The following is a 23,070-nucleotide window of genomic DNA, read 5'->3' as shown; positions in this document are numbered from 1 at the left end:
ACTCGAGGCTGGACGAACACATGCATCACCCTTTGCCTTGTTTTTCCAAGTCATTTGCCTCTGAGTCATTTTATGGCCAGATAGCCACATACACATGACCCGTCTTGGTCCAGACCAACACAGAACTCCGTGAGCTTCAGGAACTCCCTGAGCTTCAGGATGGTCAGGGACAAACTCAGTACTTCACAGCAGCCGCTCAGCTCAACGCCTTTGCTCTTGGTGAGAACTCGTAAATTCCCCCAGTGCTGCACAGCGCCTGGGCAGAGGCTGCAGGGATGAGCACCGGGGCTGGAAGCAGCGCAGGACCAGCAGCCCCAGCACAGGATTTGCTCCCTGCTGCTGGCACTGGCCTTGGCTCCGCAGATCGGCAGAGGAGCTCTGGGATGCCAGGAGGGAGCTAACCCCACGCACTGCTGGACAAGCATGGAATAATAGAGGGGGGAATAAGGCAATTTTGACCTTTGTAAAAGGATGAAACAAATGACATCGCATTGCTTTGATATAACTGCAGATGGCAAATCTTTAAAGTCCAGAATATTTACAAACCCAGAGACCCAAATTATCAGCTCTGGTCCATCCCAGTGCTAACACCAGTTCCACCAATGGAATTTTCTCTGCAGTTACACACCTATTGCTTCTCTGTAAAACCAAGCTGTTCTTTTCAAACCTTGGGGCAGATGCATCAAGTGAGAGAGGTAAAGCAGTGCTGTGGTTTGATCTGCCTTTGACAAACCAAGAGCAAAGCACTGAAGTCAGATTGGCAGCTCAGCAGCATGACCAGAAAGTATTCCTGGAGGCCATTTCACAACCCCCCCAACGCTCCTCCCCAGTTTCAGTCTCCGCGATGAGGGCCTTTTTTTTGGCACAGACAGAGATATTTGAGATCCAAGCGAGTGCGGTTAGCTAGCTCTGACTGGTCTTAATAGTCACCCTCATTCATGGCCTCAAAGGACAGCTGATACAGCCCAGGAACCTCAGAGATGAACAAGCTTGTTGATAAAGGACAAACAAGCATTATATTTTAATGATACTAAATATTAGCATATCAAAATCTTGTTCTTTCAGAAGCCTGTGTTCCTGGAGAGGGGGAAGGAGCCGCCAAGCAGTGGTTCTTCAGCACCGTAATGCTTGTGTTTCTGTTCAGCCAGTTGAAGCTCTTCATCAGAAAACTTTATCTGAATTCCTAAGTAGCCACAGCAAAGAACTGTTCACAGGGATGTGTGGCCATGCCTTAGGTCTGAGGATGCAGACTTCATCCAAGGTCTCCCCTTTCCCATTTAATTGCAGGGTATATACACAACAGAGGCCACTCACTGTTGAGATGAAAAACATTTTAGCAATTCCTCCTCGGCATCACTGCTAAAACACCTTAGGCATGTTTAACCGTGGCTATTTCAGGAGAGGAGCTGTATGCTATTCCAGTCCTTGGGCATAAAGCAAAGGCTGCTGGAAGTGAAGCAAGCCTGCCAGCAAACATTTTTGTAACTATCACTTTTGTTTTCAAATCCTGTGCGGTATTAATTATTTGCCCATAAAAACAGCCTGCAAAGGAGACCAGATGAGAATTTACTGTTTTACGAATCCAGATGGTTTCACAGCTCAAGTTGTAAGGGACAGGCAAAAAGAAAAATTCTTGCTTTTCTGACTTCTGCCTGCAGGAACCTGAGGGGAGGGGGACGAGTGGGTGGAAGGGAGTTATTGGTCCCATTAACCAAGCTGCCAAAACTACCTCTATTGTATGTATTCTTTACCCTCTCACCTACTCAACACACAAAACCACTGAAGTATGACTGATACAAGCTCGTGTCTCACCAGCCTATCTTGACAAAAGGCAACCTTGACATCCCATGAGTAATTTTAAAAACTGTTTAGAGTCAAGATTGTATTTTTTTTTATTTGTAGTTTATCCATTTAAAAGACAACTGAATTCATCGCGCTCTCCAGAAAAGTTACGTTTCCAAGGTTAGATTTCTGAGAACTTCACTCTAGCTATAACCTAATGATATTTTTGTTAAGAAATCAACACTTCAAAGCTTGAGATAGAGCCATTGTTTGAGCTAAAGCCCAGCAGCACTCACTACTGAAGAGGATTTAATCCCATCCATCTCCGGAGGGAATGAGCATGTCCATCCCTGCAGCATATCAAGAAATTTGCATTGTATGCCCATTTGCACCCTATATAGAGGTAGTCTACATTATATCTCCATTTATTTAGAGGAATGTCTAAAGACAGACCTTAAGACATGAACCACGCACAAAACCCAAATGTCTGGTTGGGCTGCAGTGATACAATGACACCTACTGCTGCCTGAAGAAGGCAAGTTTTGTAGGGAAGTATAAGACGTCTTCTGTTAGACAAATACTGATATAAGCAAACCAGAGACATGCAAACTACAAAGTGCTATGTGCGAACCATTTATGTCTTTCCAGAAAATTTGAAAAAGCAAATAGATGCATGTTTTTCATTCCAACATGGCCCTTTCCTTACTCCCTACAAGTCATCTGCCAAGCTTATGGCAGGGGGTGCTTTAGCCTGCTGCTTACTCCTAGCAGAGCCGGGGTGTTTGGAACCTTTGCTTTCAAGTATTAACACTGCTCTCAGATATGCTGATGGGGTTGCAAAAGAAAGTATTGTGGTGAAGGCTCTCTGCTCAGAATTTAAACATGGCAATCAAATGCACAGTGGGATGTACCAGCCCTAGGAACTGCAGGCAGATCTTTGGGGTCTTCCCCCAGACATGCTGGGCACACTTTTCCACTTGGCCTTGAAAGAGTCAGGCTTGTTCCAAGTCACCCGAGTAGAGGTAAATTGTTGACCAGCATCCAGAGCAGACCTGCCTGGTTGAGGCTGCAGAAGAAAAATGGCTTTATTAGAGCCTGTCAAAACACAACCCTGATCCCATGAAGAAGACACTGCTTTACTGTCCATGATAAAGAACCTCTCTGCAATGACAGGCTCAACCCCAGCAGTAAGATAAATAGGCAGCAGAGCCTGGCTGTGTGCACAGTGCTGCAAGGACCTCCAGGATTTGCCCGTGGTATAACTAGGAGCATGGCCAGTGCTAAGTCAGACCTCTGAGAATAACAGACTGTGCACACCAGAAACCTCTTCTCTTCAGGAAACGCACCCAAATCCCTGGGATATGCAGTTGCTCGGAGGCCTGCAGAGCACAAGCTGCACTTGGTGGAACAGCTGCCTTTTAGCTCCCTGAATCCCCCTCCCAAGCAGCTTTCCTACAATTAAAGGAAGCATTTCAAGATCCATCCTGGAAATACATTTTCAGCAATGTTTTGAACTCATCGGGAAGAGACAAATAAGGACAAGCCTGGAGTAGAGAGAAAAGCAAATATAATTATCAAAGCTTCACTTGCTTCTGCTGGCAAGGTGAGAGCAGTAACAGCGACCCCGGGCTTATCTCTGTCTGCTGGAGGGTTTGGCTGGGGCTCAAGGCAGAGGAGTGGCAGAGGAGGGCAGCCCAGGTCTGAGCCTCGCTCTTCATATCTGTGGCCTTGCCACGGCATTGAAATAGAGCTCAGACCATCCTCTGTCCACATCTACAAAACTGAGAGGCAGGAAGGTTCTGCTCAGCATCAGGTGCATCCAAACAAACTGCATGATGTGCATCCATTGAACCAAAAATAGTTTCAAAACCAGGTTACCGAGAGGTAGCCACGTGCTATAGCCTGTGCTGTTTTTCCAGCAGGGAGCGATTCCTGGTTTGGGCAGGGAGGAATTGTTCAGTCGGGTATGTCGGGACCTGAGGTGGATGCAGCCATGCTCAAAACACACCAGCAAGGACAGATGCAGACAGCTGTTATCAACACTTTCCCCAAAACAGACAGACACAAGGCACCTCTAGGCCAGACAGTCCTCGTAGTCCTGTTAGCATGGCATGGAGCCCACGGTAATACGCCAAGCCTTTCAGTTTATTCGTGTATTGTTTATATGTTTGTAATGATAGAATCATAACTCTCTCCCATATTAAAAGATCCCAAACAGATGCAACAATAAACTGAAATTTAAGAGAAACAGATTGCAAGGCAGAGACAGAGCAAAAAAACAGTACTGGTGAATCACAAATACTGAAATGAAGTAGATTAATCATCCTAAATAGTCTAATAAATAAAGGTTAATTTATCGTCCTGGCTAACCTGATATCTCTGAACCCATCTAACTTAATGCAAACGGAACAAACCAAAAAGGACAGCAGCAACTGGAAAGCCTCAGCAGAAACATTTTCCAGAAGCTTCTTTTTCTGCTCTGTATAAAGCATCGCAGGTCCGTTAGTGCATCAGCGTGGTCAAGGTGCATATAGATGCTCGCTCACTTCCTTATGTACAGCAGCATAATTAGCAGGACGTGCACAGACTAACTTTTGATTAGGGACAGATCTTTCCCCTTCCCTTTGCCGTGAGCCACAGACGGTCAGAGACAGCCGCAGCACACAGCACAACGCCCCCACCGCACCCCGTGCAGCCTGCAGCGGGGAGGCTTCATCACACACAACAAAACCAGCATGGGACAGTCACAGGCTGAGAAATAAGCTGTTCACCAAGCCTCACTGCAGAGCAATCTCACTGTAACGTGCTACTTTTCCACATCCATACCTACCCCCAACTTGTACCTAACTGCAAACACCACTGCGCCTGCTGGCTCCCAGTGACTGGCAGCGCAGTTCCCTGCTGATGTGCCATACTCAGTCCTCACCAGGGCACAATCCTCCAGTGCTGATTTCTTTTAAAACAGTCAGGTCTTCCTTAAGACCCAAAACTCGGAGATAGAGGAGCTGCATGGCTCATCAGCAAGACCTTGGCACGAGTGCTGCGCTTGGGGCTGGTGCAGGGGGCAGCATCCAGACCATTCGTTCCTCCCACCACCCCATAAGCTGTCCTACACACAGTCCTTGCGGCAGAAATCCTTACTTAATACTTCAACAGCAAAAAGAAAATCCAAGTGTTGTGCCTTCTGTTGCATAATGAAGGACACCTCAGCACATGTTGGGCAAAGCTCAGGTTCCCACAAATCAGTAACCCCTTTTTGGTCCGGGGGCTCCACTAAGCTCTCCACACCCACTTTGACTCCTCGGTGAGTTTTAAGACCGATCTAATATGTTTAAACTGGAAAAAGAAATGCTTGGAAGGTTTACAAAGACTGCCCCGTAATGCTGATTGTTGGGAATGTCCCAGTACCAGCATTTTGATGCCTCTCTGAGCTCCACATTCAGTTACACTCCGCAGCTTCCCTTCCCCGGGAGATGCTTTTGTCTTCCATAAGGAAGGAAAGAAGCAGCCCCTACCAAAAAGCTTTAATAACAGTTTATGAAATGTGGCTTGAAATCTGCTGGTGGCAGCGGGGAGAGAAGTAGATTATACAACAGGCCTATGGTCATAAAATTGCCAGGTGTTTTTTTTTTTCTTTTTTTTTTCTTGAAGAGGCCTTCTGGATTGGTAAATCCTCTACACTGTCGGTGGCAGCTTCATTTCTAAGGGCACAAATGGATGTCACTTAGCGAGCAACTATGGGAGGTGGTAGGAGAGTATGTCAAAGTGTTCTCTTTCAGATGGGCAAGTGATTTTTCATTACTTTTCCTTGACAACTCTGCAGCTGCTAAGGAATTCTGCCCTCTTCCAGAAGAAAGAACTCTAAGGACTATTTTCTTTTTTTTATCAAAGAGGTAAGTGCAGGCTTTGGAAGTGAAAATAGCTTCCCACTGTCTGAGCAGACCTGGGAGCTTCAATGTGTCGCTGGAGAAAACAGCAGTGCAATTCCGGGAGGTTTTAAAGGCCACAGCTTAAATGAAATGTAATTGACTTTCAAGAATTGATCCAGTATTATTAGTGTTTGTCTAATAATCAAAGCTTATCTGAAGTTATTTTGCTACTCGCTTTGGCTGCACTGTTTGATTATTTCACCAAAACAAAGTAATTTTGAGAAGCTTTCCTTCCAGTAATGCTGCTTTCCACCCTTCCTCCTGATCAACTTTTCCATACCCAGATGATTGTGGAGACTTCGCTTAGCTCTGAAACAGCTTCTGCCTAGCTTTGGCTTCTTCATTGTCGTCAGTGCTTCTCAGTATCTGTCAAATCTAGAAGACTGCTTTGGTTCTGAGTTCTGGGTGGGGACAACTAGGATAACCCCAGACCCAGCAGCCTCTTCTGAAGTATCTAGAAAATGCAAATCTTTTCCATTATCACCACGAGAAGTAAAACAGCTCCCTCCATGCTCTGTTCAGTTCCACTGACCCGTGCGATACAGTTGTGAGTTGTCACAGTGGCCATCAGAAAGTCCTCAGCTTCCACCAAAGGCATGGAAACTTGTCCACGTTTCTGCGGGTCTGAACAACTCGATTGCTGCTATCTTCAAAGAGCAGACACCTCGGCCAGAATGACCGGGTGGATTAGTGAGAAATCGTTTCCAACTGCTTCTTCATTGACTGTTGCAGGGAAGAAAGCTACAGATATTTCATTTGATAAACATCATTTAATCCATTTATCCAATTACTGGATAACAAAACAGTCTGAAAAATGTGAACAACTCCATAGCAAGCTAACAGACCTTCTTTGAGTAGAGTCATGATTATTTGTCAACCTTAGACTAAGATGAGAACTGGGACTAAGTCAATGTCTCCCTAACCTTGAGCTTACAAGAAATTCATGCAGTTTGCCAAACCCACTGGGTTGAGTCTTTAGGAGGTTAAGACTTCAAAACAAATCATGGAGATACCTTAAGTTTCCTTTAAAAGCAGCAATTTTCGTATAAATACATGACTCCAGAACCTGGCATTTGAAGAAACTGGTCAAATGTTGCAAAAGGAAAGCTCTGAGCCACCACGATTGGCTACAGAAGGCATACAGAGCTCCCTGGAAATTACCCAAAACCACATCCAGGTAAATGAACGTAGTCGGTGCTAACACGCGTTAGTCTCTGGTGCAGGGCCAGTCTCCTGCTCTGACTGCACAGCAGCCACCATAAAGAGGTCCTGGACCTGAGGCACAACAGCAGCATAAACATAAATAATTTGGGCACCGACTCCCTGGGACTGAACCCAAACCTAGAGCAAGAGGAGCTGCTCCGCTGTGGGGGATGGATCCCTGCCAGCTTACGCTGAGGAAGTGGCCCAAGATCTGATCGCAATTGTGGGAGCCAGATGGTGTCTGATGATTTAATTTTTTTTTGAGCTCTTCAGACTGGCAAGGGGAAAAGGCAGAGGAATGGCACATTGCATCAGGTTGGTGGGTGGTGATGGGGAGGGGAGGAAGAAGCAGGAGTATTTTCCCAGCTCTGTGGAGCCTGACGTGGGATGAAACAGCATTACAGACTAAGCGTAGTGCTCGATGCTCATGTGTATGAGTACGCATTTTCTCAGAGGGTGTTATTGGGTAGCAGCTCTTCCCTCTTTTCCACTGAAGCCGGCAGGAGACCTGGCTGGCTCACTCCAGCTATGGATAAGTTCCAGTCTCCTGCACCTCCATCCTCTTTTCCTCCTCACTGGAGGTTACCAAACTGTTAAACACATTGAGCATATTGTTTCTCCTGCAGTTTGTCCCTCAAATCTGCCCACGCTTCCTACATGGGGGTAGGGAGTAAGCTACCAAACTATTCTATTTCTATCCTTTTTCTTTAAAAGGAGGTTTACTTCAGCTAAAATGAAGGAGAGCAACAACTCCAAAGCAGAGGCCAAGAACCTATTCGAGACCTTCCCAGTGTCTTTACCTCTTGGAGAAAATTGATGAGCTACTGAGCACGCAGTAGCACATTGCAGTGACTTTTCAGACAAGGAAAGCTCTGTGGCAGCTCTGACAGACAGAAGCTCCCCCGGAGAGCTCACCTGCTGGGCAGACGGACAGCAGGAGGCTGGGCAGGACAGCTCTCGGGTCACTGATGGTCCCAGCACTGCGTGCTCATACGGGCTTGTGCCTTTCTTCCTCCATGTGTATATGCTGTTACTTGTATGTATGCATGTGGATGTACACACATTTACAAGCTCTTAGGCAGGAACGGCTCTTCAAACATGATATGCAAGGATTTTTAATCAAATGGAAAGACACTTGCAGGCAACCCAGCTGAAATTTGCAACGTGCTGGCAGCCCCAGTGGGTGCCAGAGACTGCAGCCCCTCACAGCGTGCCTGTGCAGATATTTTTCCTGGCCACATCTTGAACTTCAGAGCAGGCAGAAATTGCACCAAGACACCCCCACATGGTGATGACAGTCACTCCTTCCTGACAGGAACCAGCTGATCCTCCAAATCACTTTTCCTTGCTAGCCTGAGGACAGCTCCTCTGTCATCCTCCCCGCGCTGAAGACAGTGGGGAGAGGATCTGGTTTCCACTTTGGCACCCCCAGCGCCTATTGCCAACCACAGAGAGATTTGCCAGGTGGCTGAAGCACAGTGGGAGTTGCATGTTCAAAGGCAGGGAATGGCTTCAATAAATCCAGCCAGCCTCTCTGCTTGCAGCGGAACACTGCGGAGAGCAATGAAACCTCCGAAACAGCTTCTAATTGCAGCCTCTGCCCCTGGGAGCCGCAGTCTTTATTAATGCAATTATGATGTAGCCAAGGGCAGGGGATGCTTCTGCTGACCTTGGTAGGGGAATGGAGGCCTTTAGTCACCACAGGGAGATTGCTTCCTCCCCCAGCGAACAGCACATAACCCAGCGTGTTCCCGTTCCTGCAGATGCACCGTCTTGTCGTTTGACCAGAGCCTATGCAAACTGCTGCTCTGTGTCACCCCCTCGCCCTCACAAATCACAAGTAGAATTTAACAATTCCCAAGTTAGTCTTCTGGTAAAAGAAAAATCAACAGAAGTAAAGCTTAAAGTTACACTAGAAGCACTCTTACATCTTGATTTACACAAATTAGGAACAGCAACCGTCAAAGAGCCCTGATTACAACAAATTTTGAACTCTGATTTAACTGTCATTTGATGCTTTTGGGCAGTCAACGTGGAGACCTGTTCTCAAAAGAAATGCTTCCATAAAGTTAAGCTCTGGGAGCGAGGTGGTGCCATTAACAGTAACGGGGGTGAGGGGGGAGATGACCATGTCTTAACCGTTCAGGTAAGAGACTTGTGAAAACACCGTACAGACTTCACTGTGCAGACCTGCGACCAAAGCAGGTTCTAGCTTCAGAGCATCATGTAGTTTTAGTCAAAAGAGCTTTTCTTAACATTACCATAGATGCTTTGTGAACATAAATCTGAAAGGGGATTACTAGCTGTGCTTGGATTGTGAAGTACCCACTGCCACCCCCCTTTGGAGATCAGTCCCAGCACTTTATACCTGTTAGCTGTAAAATCACACCAACCTGAGTTCCCCTACGTAGTGGATCAATCACAAAGTAAAAGACCGTCCTGAGACTGGGTTTCTCTATTTGACTACTCAAGGCAGACAGTGAACAGAAGAAGGAAGACTTACTGCTTTACATAATAGACGCAGACCTGGAGCAACTGGGTAGCTTGGGCAAGGTTATTCAAGGAATCAACCGTTACGGAGCACCCTTGGGGCACTGGATCCACCTTTCCTGATGCTGGCTGCAGCACGCTGCTGGTGGCCCCGGGACAGGCTGCGTGCCAGCCAAAGCCTTTGGCTGGGCTTCACAGCAGAAGCAAGCAAAGCCTCTGCTTTGCTGGGAAAAGGACAGAGACCTACAGGGTCTGTCTGCAAAGGAGAGGAATAAGACTTAAGGAGAAGGCATAGTGCATGTAGAAGCATGGAAGGCGGGTTGGGGCAGGTCACTCGCACCTACCCTGAGGACACTTTTCCCTGGTACCACTTGTACAGACTGTGACAAGGCCCCAGGGAACTGCATGCTGCCAGCCCAAGGGCCAAGGAGTGAGCATCCCGTAGCCTGAGGGAGTAATATGTGACAGACACTTAGATAACATCCTCAAGACGTCTAAGGGCTGGAGTTTTAAAAGCCAGTGCATTAGTCAACCTTAAAGTAACAGCCTCTGTGAGCCTCTATCTTAAAATTATGCTTTAGGGATTTGTCCAAGTTGCGCAGAAACTGGCAGCAGGGAGACGCCTGCTCCTTTCAGCCCCTGACCACCAGGCTGCCCCTCCTCGAGGCAGTCAAACACCCACTGATGAGTAAAGGAGGATTTGTATGCATTTATCATACTGTGTTGCTCATGGCTCATAATAGCTTTCTATTCTGCATGGTACTATAGTTTAGTTTCCTACTGTTAAGCATGAAGAACTGCTATAAAGCAACAGCTGGCGCTAGCAATATCTGCTTAGCCTGTAACACCACCCAGCAAGCACTAGCACTGAACAGTGAGGAAACTCAAATCTTATTACATGGTAGCACAGTGTGCTCCTTGCCTGTAGATTCCCCTTACAGCTTCTCCTTGTAAAAGTAGATTCAAAACGAGGATCTGGTCCAACTTCCAAAACCCACTTAACCCAAGGTTTTGCAAAAGCCCCATGGAAGGTTCTTGCATGGCTCTGGGAAGGAGGGCTTCCTGCTGCAGAAGTACAGCCCAGCTGCCGAGTGAATCCCACGTTGGAGGACGTCAGGTCTCGCTCCATCTCAGCATCACGTTGCACCAAAGGGTGGTCTTATTGTCCTGAAGACAAATTTACCACTCCAGAAAACAACAAGAGTTTCCCCACAGCAAAACTTACCAACAGAATCCAAGAGGAAAATCCTTGTTTATCAAATTCACTTTCAACTTGAAATCTTTTTCAAGTTCAAAACTGGAAGTGAAAAAATGTGATGAGATGCATTAGTCCAGAAATTTCTTGTTCAAGACTTTGAGTCTTAACCCTCCTCTGACCTAGTTGCAGCTGAGATCTTCTGTTTGACCTCATTTGCAAATTTAATAAGAACAATCTCTGGCATCTTCCAGATCATTAGTGAAAACACTGACTGGCAGTAAACCCAGTAAACAGTTGCAGGACCCCACTTTACCAAGTCTTGTTTTCACAAGAAACAACTTTTTATCATGGTTTCCCAGCCAGATTTCAACCATCAAATGAAAGTTTCCCTACCTTGATTATGAAAATATAATGGGATAAAAATCGAAAGCTTCATTAATGTCAGGTTACGTGATATCCACTGCTTTTCTTTAGAACATAAAATTGGATGATGCTGTCACAGGAGAAAATCAACACAGTTTTAAAAAGTGCTGCTGACCTTATATGCTAACTTTCATTATTTGTTACAGTATTTTCCTGGAAATTAAAATTAAACTTGCTGGTCTGTACCTTCCTGGAGCCCCATTTTAAAGAGAATTATTTTTTATCTTTGCCAGGAGACATCCCTCATTCTTCATTAGGTCTCAAAAACAGTGGTGAACAGCTCTGAGGTTGCTCCAGGCTTTTCTCTACATACCCCACAGTGATTTTCAGTGCACCTAACTGATTTCAAAACAATCCATTCTTTTTCTTGCATTCTTCTGTGTTAGCTGCTGGACATCTCAGTTGAAGCTGAAGCCAATTCATCACGAAATACTTCTATGTGCTGGGCATCACCCAACCACAGCCTCCCCTCCTCACTGAGACCAACACTCCCTGTCTTCCTCCTGCATCTAATATGCTCGTACAGTAGCTTTTCATCCTCTCTGCCCTTCCTAGTTCTGTAATCATTTTGTGCCTGGGCCTTTTGACAGTCCCCGGCCTGTTCTCCCAGGCCCACACACTATTCTTTTGTATTCCTCTCTAGCAATCTGACCCACTTTCCATGGTCTCAACTGTTCCACTTTGCATTTGTGGTGACCGAAGGCACTGTGACTTAGCACCAGCAAACAAAGCCTGTTAGATGCGCAGACAAAGCCAGCCAGAGGTATCTGGGCCACAGCCCCCTGCCCAGCACACCCAATTTCTCCCCGCGTACTGATAAGAGAAGCTTCTGGCTGCAGAAAAACAGGAGACAGGCAGCTTTCTCAGGGGTGTAATTAGTAATTATTTGCACTAACACCTAAACTGGGCTCTGACTCAGCTGTGCTAGATACTCAGTGTACTGAGCAAGGACAACTTCTTCCCTGGAAGATGAAGGTACCACACGTGGAATTAACAGGGGGCAGAGGGGCTGGGGGCCAGACCTCACAGCCCGGGGCTGGGAGCAGCAGGAGGCAAAGGGCAGGGAGAAAGAGGCAGATCAGGGAGGAAGATGGAGGGAAGAGCCTGGGGAGGAGACCGTGGGCTCGTTCAGCAGTGTTGGGATTGAGCTGGTGAGAGGCAGCCCCTCTGGAGGAGAGACAGGCAGCCTGAGCTCTCCCTGCGCACGGGAGACAGGACAGGCCTGATGAGGTTCGGAGCATCAGTACAAGACCGGGACCTGGATGTTTCCTTGCAGCAGGTTATTCCCGGGTAAGGCCTGAGGAGCAGATGCTGGTCAGAAGTGGATGTCCTCGCCACAAAGTCAGCGAGCAGGACTGCACCGCGGTGTGGGGCCAGGTCGTGCTGCTGCCGAGTAGCCCCGAGGTGAGAACCACAGCCCGGCGTGGCCACATCGCTCCAGCAGCGAGGGGCAAGTCACCTCGGTCCTAGAGCAGACGTGCGGAAAAGCCACAATGCTGTTTATTAAAGCAAAAATCTGTGGGAAGGTTACGCCTGAGAGACAGGGTTAGATAAATGAGGAAAAATGCTTTGAAAAATATAACTGATCATCTCTCACTGCTATAGCAACGGACCTTGAAAATCATTGTTAGGGCACTAGGAAAGGGCCCCGAAGGAGGAAGAACCCAAACTTGGATTTTGGTATGTTATCAAATGCCACTGCTGTGATGTGTATTACCTGGCCAACCTGTTCCTCAGAATAAAAAGAAATAAATAAATTAATAAATTAATTAAAAGAAAAAGAAAAAGAAAAAGCCAAACTCATCTGAATCAATTAATTGTACCAATGAAACCTCATTGCCTCTGGCAGCCCAGCAGCTCTCCTGGGCACAGACACGAGCACCACTCAGCGCACACCACTGTCCACACCAAGCTGGGACAAACCCCACACCACATGGGAACAGGGGCAAAACCCCGCAGCTGCCACAGGTGGAGGTTTTAAGGACCCAGACAAGATCACCCTGTGCCAACGGGAAGCCCAGCCAGCAGCTACCAGCCCCAGCGTATGTACTGGAAGGCAAGGCAATGCATCTGGGGACGCCTCAGTGCACCCCTTGGCTCAGAACCTGTTTGGATAGCAAACGGTGGGAATTACGCTCTGTAAATTATTCAGCCTCTTTGTCCAGTACTGGCTGTTACTGAGTCACTGAGGAAAAAGCCTTCCTCTGACTTCAGAGGGCTCCAGATCAAATCCCAATAACTTTATTTCTACAGAGTGAACATCTGAAATTAAAATAAAGTTCAGGTTAGCATTTCACACCTGGACCTTTTCGTATTTTCTAGATTTTTTTAAAAGCTATGATGACCCAGACGTTTGCTTGACAAGAAAGAAGTTTGCCACAGGAACCCATTTTGTTCATTCATTCACTTTGTAATACAAAAACCTTCCGAGAACTGTCCACATGTTTCATGATGCTGATCAAAAGCGTCATTATTAATGAAGAGCATCATTTGACAGGACATGTTCAGAAAAACCTTTTCCTGTAAGAAGACTCAGATCAGGAACCCAGCATCAAATAAAAATTGTTCCAAAGAGCCCTCCTGTGCAGAAAGCATGAAAACAGAGGGGAAGGCACAGGAAGATCCCAGAAAAAGCAAAACAAAATCCCCAACCTGCACATCGTGTTCCTGCCAGCAAAGGGCTCAGCTGGTGACAACTTGCTGTCGCCCCCACATCACCCCCAGACAAACTGCTGGCCTTAGCAGCCAGAGGAGCAGGGCAGGGGTGAGCACAGCCCCCACGTGAGTGAAAATTCGGTGCATAAAACCATTTTAATTGTTAGTTCTTGTTACAACCAAACTTTAAAAATGATTATATATAACAATATATTCTTGGTTCTACTTACATATAAAGCGTGCTCTTTGCCCATTTACAAAACGTTGAGCCCAACAGCAGCAATTAACATGAGTGAACACAGGCTCAGCACAGGTCATTTAAGAACTTTTAGGGGGATTTGGTGGTACTTTCCCTCTGCCTGGGTTTGCCCACCAAGACAACTCTCCCAGTTACAGCAGACACTGCTCGCTCCCCGTCTGTGCTCCCTGAAGAAACCTTTGCAAAGACCACGAGAAGCCTGCCGCCAAAGCCACAAATTAATTTTGTTGTGTTTCAGTGCCATAAAGCCCCGCAGGCACGTCTATTTGCAGTGTCCCTATCCCACAGCACCATCTCGTGGGAGACTGCAGCTTGATAAAAAGGAACCAGCAAAACCACCAATTTAGATTAAATCTACTTCCAAGCATCTCATTGCCCTTCCCAAGGCTTCAAGACCCTTCAAGAAGCTGCCGCAGCCCAGCAGGACCAACGCTGCAGGGCTCACACCACCTCCTGAGCGCATCCTAAAGGGGGAGGGACAGAGCCCCACCAGGGCACAGCATCACCAAGAGCATGTTTCTCCAGGAGAAAGCCAAGCATCCTGCACCACACTGCAAAACCCATGGCCTTTAACATGCTGGGAAGGGTCTGGGCTCAGAGCAGAAGCTTGAAGTTCAGCAACCATTTAGCCCACCTAGGAAGTGCCCTATTCTATTTTTTCCCTCTGAAGCCCTTTGAGCTCTGCGTGCTCAGCTCCTGGGACACGATTAGTGGGAGGAAGAGCCCGTGAAAGACCCCGCATCTTGCAGGTCATGCCAACAGCCTGCAAAGCCTCCAACTGCTCAGCTCGTAGCTCCAAATATCCCTGAAAAGCCTCTCCAGTTTCATGAAGCATCTTTGGGCAGGTTGGGAGATCACACAGTCAACCCGAAAGCACACATCTTTGGGATATAAAAAGAAATTTGGATTAGAAAAGATTTTCATCTTCTGAAATATTCTGTTTATGGTTCTGTTGCTTGGCAGCCACAACTGAAGCAGAGCAGCCTTTGCTCACCCAGTTTCCCCCATTTTTAAGAGATTTCCCACAGCAGCACTCCATACAGCGAGGGCGAGGAACCCGGTGGCTGCTCCTGCCCGGGGCTGTGCCAGGGTCCTCCCCGGCATCCCAGAGAGCACATTGGAGGGTGTAATCCCCACCCCTCAGAGCAACAGAAGGGTGAAAAACAGGTTTTAACTGAGTTTCTCTTATTTTCTGCATAGGTTTATGGGAAAAAGCCTGCCTGCAGCTGCAGACAGTTCACTTGGACACAAGGGAAATCAGAGGAAGGTACACTCCAGGTCTCCTGGGCCACAGATCACTGCCTGGGTCCTACTTCAGGGCAGGGAGACACTTGTGGCTTTCCTCCTCCCAGAAAAGAATCACCTGAGGGCACTTCAATGACACCACTTCTCCTCACGTACACACACACCAGCTCCTCGGCACTAACATCTCCTGCTGCCTTTTACAAAACATCTCCCTCCTGAGCCAGCGCTGCAGTGGGAACACAGGAGGAGTGGCAAACGGCTCACTGCCTTGCGTCTGCTACAAGCATTTGAGATAAAGCGCATCAAATTAGCCCTACAACTCCGTAGTAATGCCTCAGCCTACCCCAGCCAGCAGCACATCGCCCTCGGCCACGTGCTGGGACTCCCATTTGGGGAGCAGCCATCTGCTCGGGGGCTCCCACACACATACCCAAAACTCAGATTTAGCCTCCGGTTTGTGACTGTAGGAGCTCAGTGCTTCCAGGTCCTTTATACACCAGCCCCAAAGGGTTATTAGCGTGCTCAATTTATACCAGCACACTGGAAGCGGGGTGTATCGAGCATCCCCTGAGCTTTCAGACAGCCTGCTGAGCTAGCGTCCAGGCCGCTTTGTTCTTCTGAGCTCAGAGATCTTGGCCAGGGGGAAAGCACTGCACGCGCTGGTCCCCAAACCAGTACCATGTGCAGGCAGCAGGGGAAGCACCTTCGTTTCCCCATTTACACCTCCCAAAGGAGAGGGCCAGCACAGAGGATGCTGTGGCAGTGCTTTATCCCTCCCCACCAGACGCTCTGAGCTCTGCGGAGACTCGTGGCCACCACAAACCCACCCTGCGGGGCTCAGCGTGGCCAAAGCCAAGGCTCACCCCAGTGCTTTGTCCAAGCTCTCAACAAGCCATCCCTGGCAGATAAGTTCTCCCAGCTCACGTCCTGAGGCTGGTTTTGTACATTTTCCTTCAGCCCTGTGCACCTGTGCTCTCTACCACCCAGGAAAGTCTGACCTGCCTTTACAGAGCACTGGCTGCAAGCTTAAACCTCCCCAAACACCCCAGGAGCCCACTCTCATGGGCTTTCTTCAAGGTTTATTTAACAATTTGTCAGCCTAGCAGCCCATCAGCTCCCCAGTGCTTCCAAACCCCAAACTCACAACGTATTTGAGCCTGGCTCACACTTTGTTTATGGGACATGTGGCTAAGAGGAAAGACAGAAGGGGTTTGCTTTGGGAATTCAAATACCGCATGGAAAAGCTTCCACCCCACTTCAAACTCTGCTGTGATCAGGTGAGAGACCAAAATTTCTGCCTATGCCACAGGACTTGCTTAGAGCTTTAAAGCTGAGATTAGACCCTCCATTTCAGAAGCACAAACTCCCAGAAATTAACCCAAAATAGGCTTTCCATTAACGAGCAGTAATTAGGGCTGCTGCAGAGCCGAGCAACTCTGATTCTACCCAAAGCTGGGAGCTGTGCTCTCGTGCACTGGCCAGCTCATTACAGCTGCTTTATTTGCCATCTTCAGCACAGACAACATCAGAGACACCTCTCCCCTCCTCTGCCACCAGCCACCCAGTGGGAGACATGGGCCAGGCACGTTGGCTCCCGATGAGGCAGAGCACCCAGAACTTGGTTACACCACATCTATGTATACATAAAAATACTTACGTACACAGTGCAGAGAAACTCCTGGGAACCCCAGCCCAGCCCCAGCTCCAGCTGGGGGCAGGCACAAGGAAGACTCCTGCACGCCCTCACCGTGCGTGCTGCAGTGCCAGCACCATACGCAACTGCTCAGGAAGCCTCACTCACACCAAAACCATGCAGAACTGGTGCTGCCAATATCACTTCTTGCCATGGCATTTCCCCCACACCACAGACAGGGGCCAGGTGAAGAGGATGCAGTAATAGAGCTGAGCCAGGTGAGATGGGCTTTAGGCTGTAAGTAAGTGGATTGGAAGTCTGTTTTTTTTTATCAGGTATTTGTTTTTTATTCCATATGATTGCTTTTCACAGCATCCCTTACTTTAAAATTGTCTTGATTTTACTGATGTTTTGCACTCTAAAGGCTTTAAAATGCCTTAAATCTTAAACAAATCCCATTTCTTTCAAGTTCAAGAAAAAGTGATGCATGTGTAAATTTTATTCCTGAAGAGGCACTCCTATAAAGAAACCCCAGATCCCCTATTTAACACCGACCTGACAAAAAGCACCTTAACTTAGGAGAAGAGCTGAGAGCATCGGACAAAGCAACGCTTGTACAGCACCCACTCACTAACAAGGAGAGAGAGAAAGGTGCAGGATCGAGGGTCCCGACTCAAATTGCAGAAGATGGGGCCTTCCTCGTACCCTGAAGGCAAGCACTTTGGGGTACACAGGCTGCTGGTAACAAACTCACAGAGATTTGGTAAGCAGGCCATTCTCTTTGGCTGAACCAAGTCCCCTCAAACATCCCCTTGGTCTCTGCGCCAGCTCTCTGGGTTTCGCAGCCTGAGCCCCACGCTGCTGGGGCAGCTCGCGAAGCAGGTGTGAAAGGCAAGGAGGCAGTGGTGGACCTAGGACACATGGATGGGGCGGTGAAGGGCTCCCTCTCTTGTTCACAGACACCTCGCTATATTTAAAGTTTAAAGTTAATTTGAAGTCATTAGGTTGCTTCTCGCTAACAGCCAGCCCTCCTCTTCCTCCCCACGCACAGACCCCTCACTCCTCTTCCTCACGGGGATTCACTGCCAGCCTCCACCCGCAGCCCTCCCAGCCCTCTCCCCTTCCCCTGCGAGGGCAGGAGGGATCTCCAGGGCCCAGATCAGCAATATCTGCCTGAACACAAGAGGCCCCAGGTATAGAGACGTGCAGAAACACTCACCGCCTTTTCCAAACCCTCATGGTTTGTGCCCAGGATTTCCCCAAAAGAAGCTCATGCTGAACAAGGTTGCTTGCCCACTGAACTAAAACCATACCAAGACACCTGGGATGAGCGTCCCTAGGATGCACACCAGCACCAGGCACAAAGGCACAGACCACAGCAAGTCGTGGGGCTCAGGACAAGGAGCAGCAGCCACCTGAACTGTCCCATCAAGGGCCACACCTAGGGCGGCCAGCTACTCGAGGAAACCCTCCTTGCAGCTCAGCTTCCCCTTAGGGGCTCTTCTCCCGATGGGAGCCACACAAGCACACCCTGAGCTCCCCCCACCTTCAGCCTGGTAGCTGCAAACCTCTCTGCCACACACAGAGGTGGCTGCCTGCAAGCCAGCTGCTAAACCCCAGAGCCACTACAACAGGGCTCGCACCACGTTCCAGAAGGGCAGCAGAGGCAGAGCAAGGCTGAAACAAAGGGCCCCAAGGGCAGAAGGCACCATAGGAAGGTGCTCCTAGCAGACACCTCACCCAGGACGTGGGAGGAACCTGGGTCTGAGCTTACACAGAGCTTCTGGCCCGCACGTGGAGGGTGTGAGTAGGGTCCCAGGTGAGGCTCACCAGGGCAGTGCAGGTGAATTAGTGCCCTCTGGGCAGGCTGGCAGAGGTCTGGTAGGCAGAGGTGCTGCTTAGGTGAGTCTGGCTCGGATGTGCTCCTTCCAGACCAGCTGATGCAGCAGGTCAGCCAGGATGCACTGGGCAACCCAAAGGGAAGACTGAATACGGGTGTTTTTTCTCCTTCATGATCAGTTGTTTTCTGTATTCTGGTATTAAACGTTGGCCCGATGTGATCTACTTATAGAGCTACAGAGTGCAACTTCTGCCTTTCCTTAAGGGACCTCATCTCAGAAAGGCATTGGTGGCTTTTGCAGCCCTCCCTGCTCAGGGGCTGCCCCGTGCAAACCCCGGGCTGCAAAATCTCCAAAAGGCAAGCGTGACCCCAGCGGGGCTCGCCCAGGGGTCAAACCCGAGAGGTCTGAGTGCTGGTACGGCCTCTCAACGGCCGAGTTAGTGAAGGAGAAGAATCTGGTTTGATTTTTCCTTATCTGTGTTTGGCCCCCTGCCTGAGGGGTGGGTTTGCTGTCCCCCCCAGCCGCTTTTGGCTGCGGGGAGCTGGAGCAGCCGCGCTCCCGGCTCAGCCTCTGGGCTGCCCTGGGCAGCTCCAGGCGCCGGCCCGGTCCTCCCAGCACCGATACGGGCCCATCCACGTGCATAAATCCTCCCGCCTCGCTTCCCTTTGTTAGCTGCTCTCCGTGCCCTGTTTTTAGGGACCTGCCGCCGGGAGCTCGCTCCGAGCGCTGCCGAGGACCCCGGGGGCAGCTGCGCTGCTCCGCTCGGCCACCAGGCGGCGACGCCGGGTGCGAAACGGGGCGGGAGGCGCTGGCGGGGCGGGGATCGCAGCGGCACCCCGGGGACCCGGGTTTGCTCTGGGGCCAGGGGAAGGCTGGCGGGTGGCGGGAGCCCCTGGCCCCTGGCGCTGTCCCTGTCCCCGCCACCAGCGGAGCAGCTCCCCTGGGGAGGAGCGAGGGGGGCCGGCAGGCCGGGGGCCTCCTGCTGCTGCTGCAAAGGGGGGCTCCGGGCGGCAGCAGCACAGCCCAGAGCCCCCCCGAGCACACCTTAGGGGGAGCCCAGGGTGGGTCTTGGGTTTGCTTCGTCCCTGGGGATTCTCACACCTCAGGGCAGGCTGGGGAGGTGCTGGTATCGTGCCTGGGAAACCAGGGCGCTGTCAGCGTCTGCGGGGCTGCTCTGATCCCCCCAAACCCCCGTGGCCGTTCCCAAACTCAGGACCCCATCTCCAAACCCCAGCAGCCGTCTGGATGAGAAACACCCTCGTGCTCTGTTGCGCCAGGCCGTGCTGGTGCTGCACGCTGGCCCCAGCGATGCTGGTGCTCGGCTTTTCCTCCCTCCTCTCCTCCCCTCGCAGGCAGGCAGCGCTCCCCACCCCCTGCACGGAGAGAGCCGGGCGGCGGGGCGCAGCTCAGGGCTCGGGGGGCACATCAGCCCTCGTCCCCTGCCTTGGGCAGGGGCTTTTGCTGGCGTCTTTCAGGCAGCAGCAAATTTGGGAGAAGTCGGCGTTATCCGTGCTGGGAAAGGTAGAGAAGGGAGGCAGCCCGGTTGCTATGGCTGCCGCAGAGCCGGCCTTGGTGTGAGGCTGCCGCGAGCAGCACGGGGACGTGCATGGCTGGCACATCTGGGGGCGAGCACGGCACCGCGGTGTGGCCGGGCAGGGGTCCCAGCACCTCCGTCCCCGCGGCCTCAGCCTCCCCGAGGTGCTGGCTGCTCCCCCGGCGGCACATCCCCATCCTTGTCCCAAAAAACAGCAAAAACCCCATCCACGCACGGCGCTTACACGAGGCAGTGCGTGTGGGTGTTTGGAAATGACCCCCCTGGGATTTTTGTCATTGAGATATTCACGTAGGTGCTCCATGGCAGTTTCAAGTGTAGTTGGGATAAGGGAGATACCGAACGTTAAGGACTTGTAAATATTTTTCCCCTCCCAAAGAAATTATGGCATCCTCAGTTCCTTGGCTTTGGGTCGAGCTGGTAGGAATTGGGCCATCACCTGGGGGCCTGCTACAGCCTCGGAGGCTACACCCACTGCTGCTGCTGCTCCAGGGCTCTTTGCTATGAGATCTTTAGCATCTTAACCCAAAACGCACTTGACAGCAGCCTCAGAGGTCTGGAGGGGAGCCAGCAGGGAGGGAGCTGGGAGCAGTCGGTGCCCGGAGCCTTATCCAGCAGGGTGCTCAGGTGGGCACGGGGCAGCTGAGCGGAGCCTTGCTCGGTGCTGCCCGGGGCCGTGCCGCATCCTGGCTCCGGCTGGCTGCCAGCCAGACCTCCCCAGGGCCCAGGGGGCTGCTTAAGCTCATTGCTTTTCTTCCAGAGGCTTCAGAAAGCCGCCCGCCCGCTTTTAATTCAAATTTATTGAATAATTCTCCCGGGATCAGCTAGTTCAAGGCCAGCCGCTAAACCAGCCCTTGGATGAGATGGGTTTGGCTCGGTGTCTCCCAGCACATCCCTGCCACCGTGCCAAGGGGGTGGCGAGCGCAGGACCGGGCGCCTGGCTCGGGGCGGCGTTGGCTCGGCTCTAATCCTGGCTGCCTGCGTTGACTCCAGCCCCAGGGAGCATTTTGAGGCCTGTTAGCATCCCTCCCTCCTCCACCCCAAACCTGTTTGTGCCTTTGAGTGGTTTTCCCCTGGGGCAGCAGTTCTGGCGTGGCTGGCTCCGCTCTCACCAGGCTCCGATGTGGGGAAATACACGCGCTGGGTGCACAGCCTGGGGACACCCGGGTACAAGCAGGGCATCATGGATGCACGCCGGAGCTGTGCACGTGCTGACACACATGGTGTCCCCTGGGAGCACGTGGCAGCACGGGGGACAACGTGCAAGCCACCACCCGCTGTGCTGCACCAGCCTGGCTGGCGGGAGGCAGCAGGGAGCCCCAGCCCCAGCTCACCCAGCGCTGGGCTCTCCCCCTTGCTGGGGGCAGTTTTGGGAGCGCAGCACGTGCCCCATCCTCATGGCACCATGGGGGCTGTCCCCAGTGCAGGGCTGGGGACTTCGCCTCTGGCCCCTGCACCCCCCCGCTGCGCCGTGGCTCGGTGAGGGCAGCACACGGCGTGCCTTGTGTTGTGCAATTAACCACTGCTCAGCGGAACAATAACGATCCTCGTTAATGAGCGCGGCACTGGGCAGTCAGGGCACGGCACCCCGCACAGGGCAGTCGTGCAGCAGGAGCAAACCCACAGAGCGATGCTGGAGGTCACGAGCTGGGGCCGCAGCCCTTTGCTTGCTGTCTTTGCACCGAAGCTGCTGGGGGGGCTGTGCCTTGTGCAGCCACTTTGGGGACAGAAGGGACCAGCACAGCCTTGCTGGGCACGATGCTGGGGCAGGCGAGAGTCCCCCGGCGAGGCTGGTGGAGACAGCACATCGGTCACTCCCTGGCACACAGGGGTAGCCCGCAGTTCACCATTTCTCCATTACTCACAGCCAAAATAACTGCTGCAGACACGGGGACACCGTCCCCGAGGCTCTGAGGCAGGAGGGGGACATGGGTCTACGTCAGAAACTGACTGAGGTCCATGCAGGGCTCTGCACCCTGGCCAGCCTCGGGTTTGCCCCCCGAGCAGAGACGTTGGTGCGTTGGGGTCGTGTTGTTGGTGCAGTGGGGTCGCGCTGCCCGGCACGCAGAGCCCAAACCGCGCGGCGCAGGGGGCCGGGGCTCCGCTTCCTGCTGCAGGGACGCGGCCGGCCACCACGCTCGTGCTGCGCTGCTGCGGGCGCAGGCACGCGGGAGCATTTTTCAAAACCAGCCTTTGGATGCTCGCCGTGGGTTTGGGGCCGGGTTGTTAACGTACGAGACGCGTGCCGCTGGGTGGGAGCGCGCGCTGCTGGCGCTTCCCTCCCCCCCCCCGAGAGGCACCGTGCAGCAGCACCACGGGGCCACGCGCGCCCCGATGGCTTGGCAGGCGGCCCTGGGGTGCGGGGTGGGGGTCCCCAGGAGCCCCCGCCCGTGGGGTACCCCGGGGAGCTTTGCCTCTGAGGTTGCCCTGTGCTTACAGTGGTGCCCTGGTGGACCCCCATGCCTGGGGGGGGGTCCCATTCATCCTAAGGGGACCCTGGGGACCCCAACCAACCCCCTGGGACCTCGGGACCTGCACTGCTGAGGATACCCCAGAGACCCTCACCTCCAAGGCTGCCCCAGGGGACCCACACCTGCAGGGACCCCCGGGGGACCTGCAGCGCCCAGGGGGACCCTCACCCTTAGGCATCTCCCAGGCCCCCCCAACCCTTGTGACACCACGGGGGACCCTCACCCATGGGGGTACCCCTGTTCTTGGGGACACCACCAGCTCCCTGACCCATAGGGACACTCGGGGGTGTTAGGGGGGGCACCCCAAAGACCCCCCACCCACAGGGATGCTCGGGGGTGTTGGGGGACACCCCAAAGACCCCCATCCATAGGGATGCTCGGGGGGTGTT

The sequence above is a fragment of the Anser anser genome (genome assembly GCF_964211835.1).
Source record: "Anser anser genome assembly, chromosome: 16".
Classification (NCBI taxonomy): Eukaryota; Metazoa; Chordata; class Aves; order Anseriformes; family Anatidae; genus Anser; species Anser anser.
Note: the sequence above shows the minus strand (reverse complement) of the source record.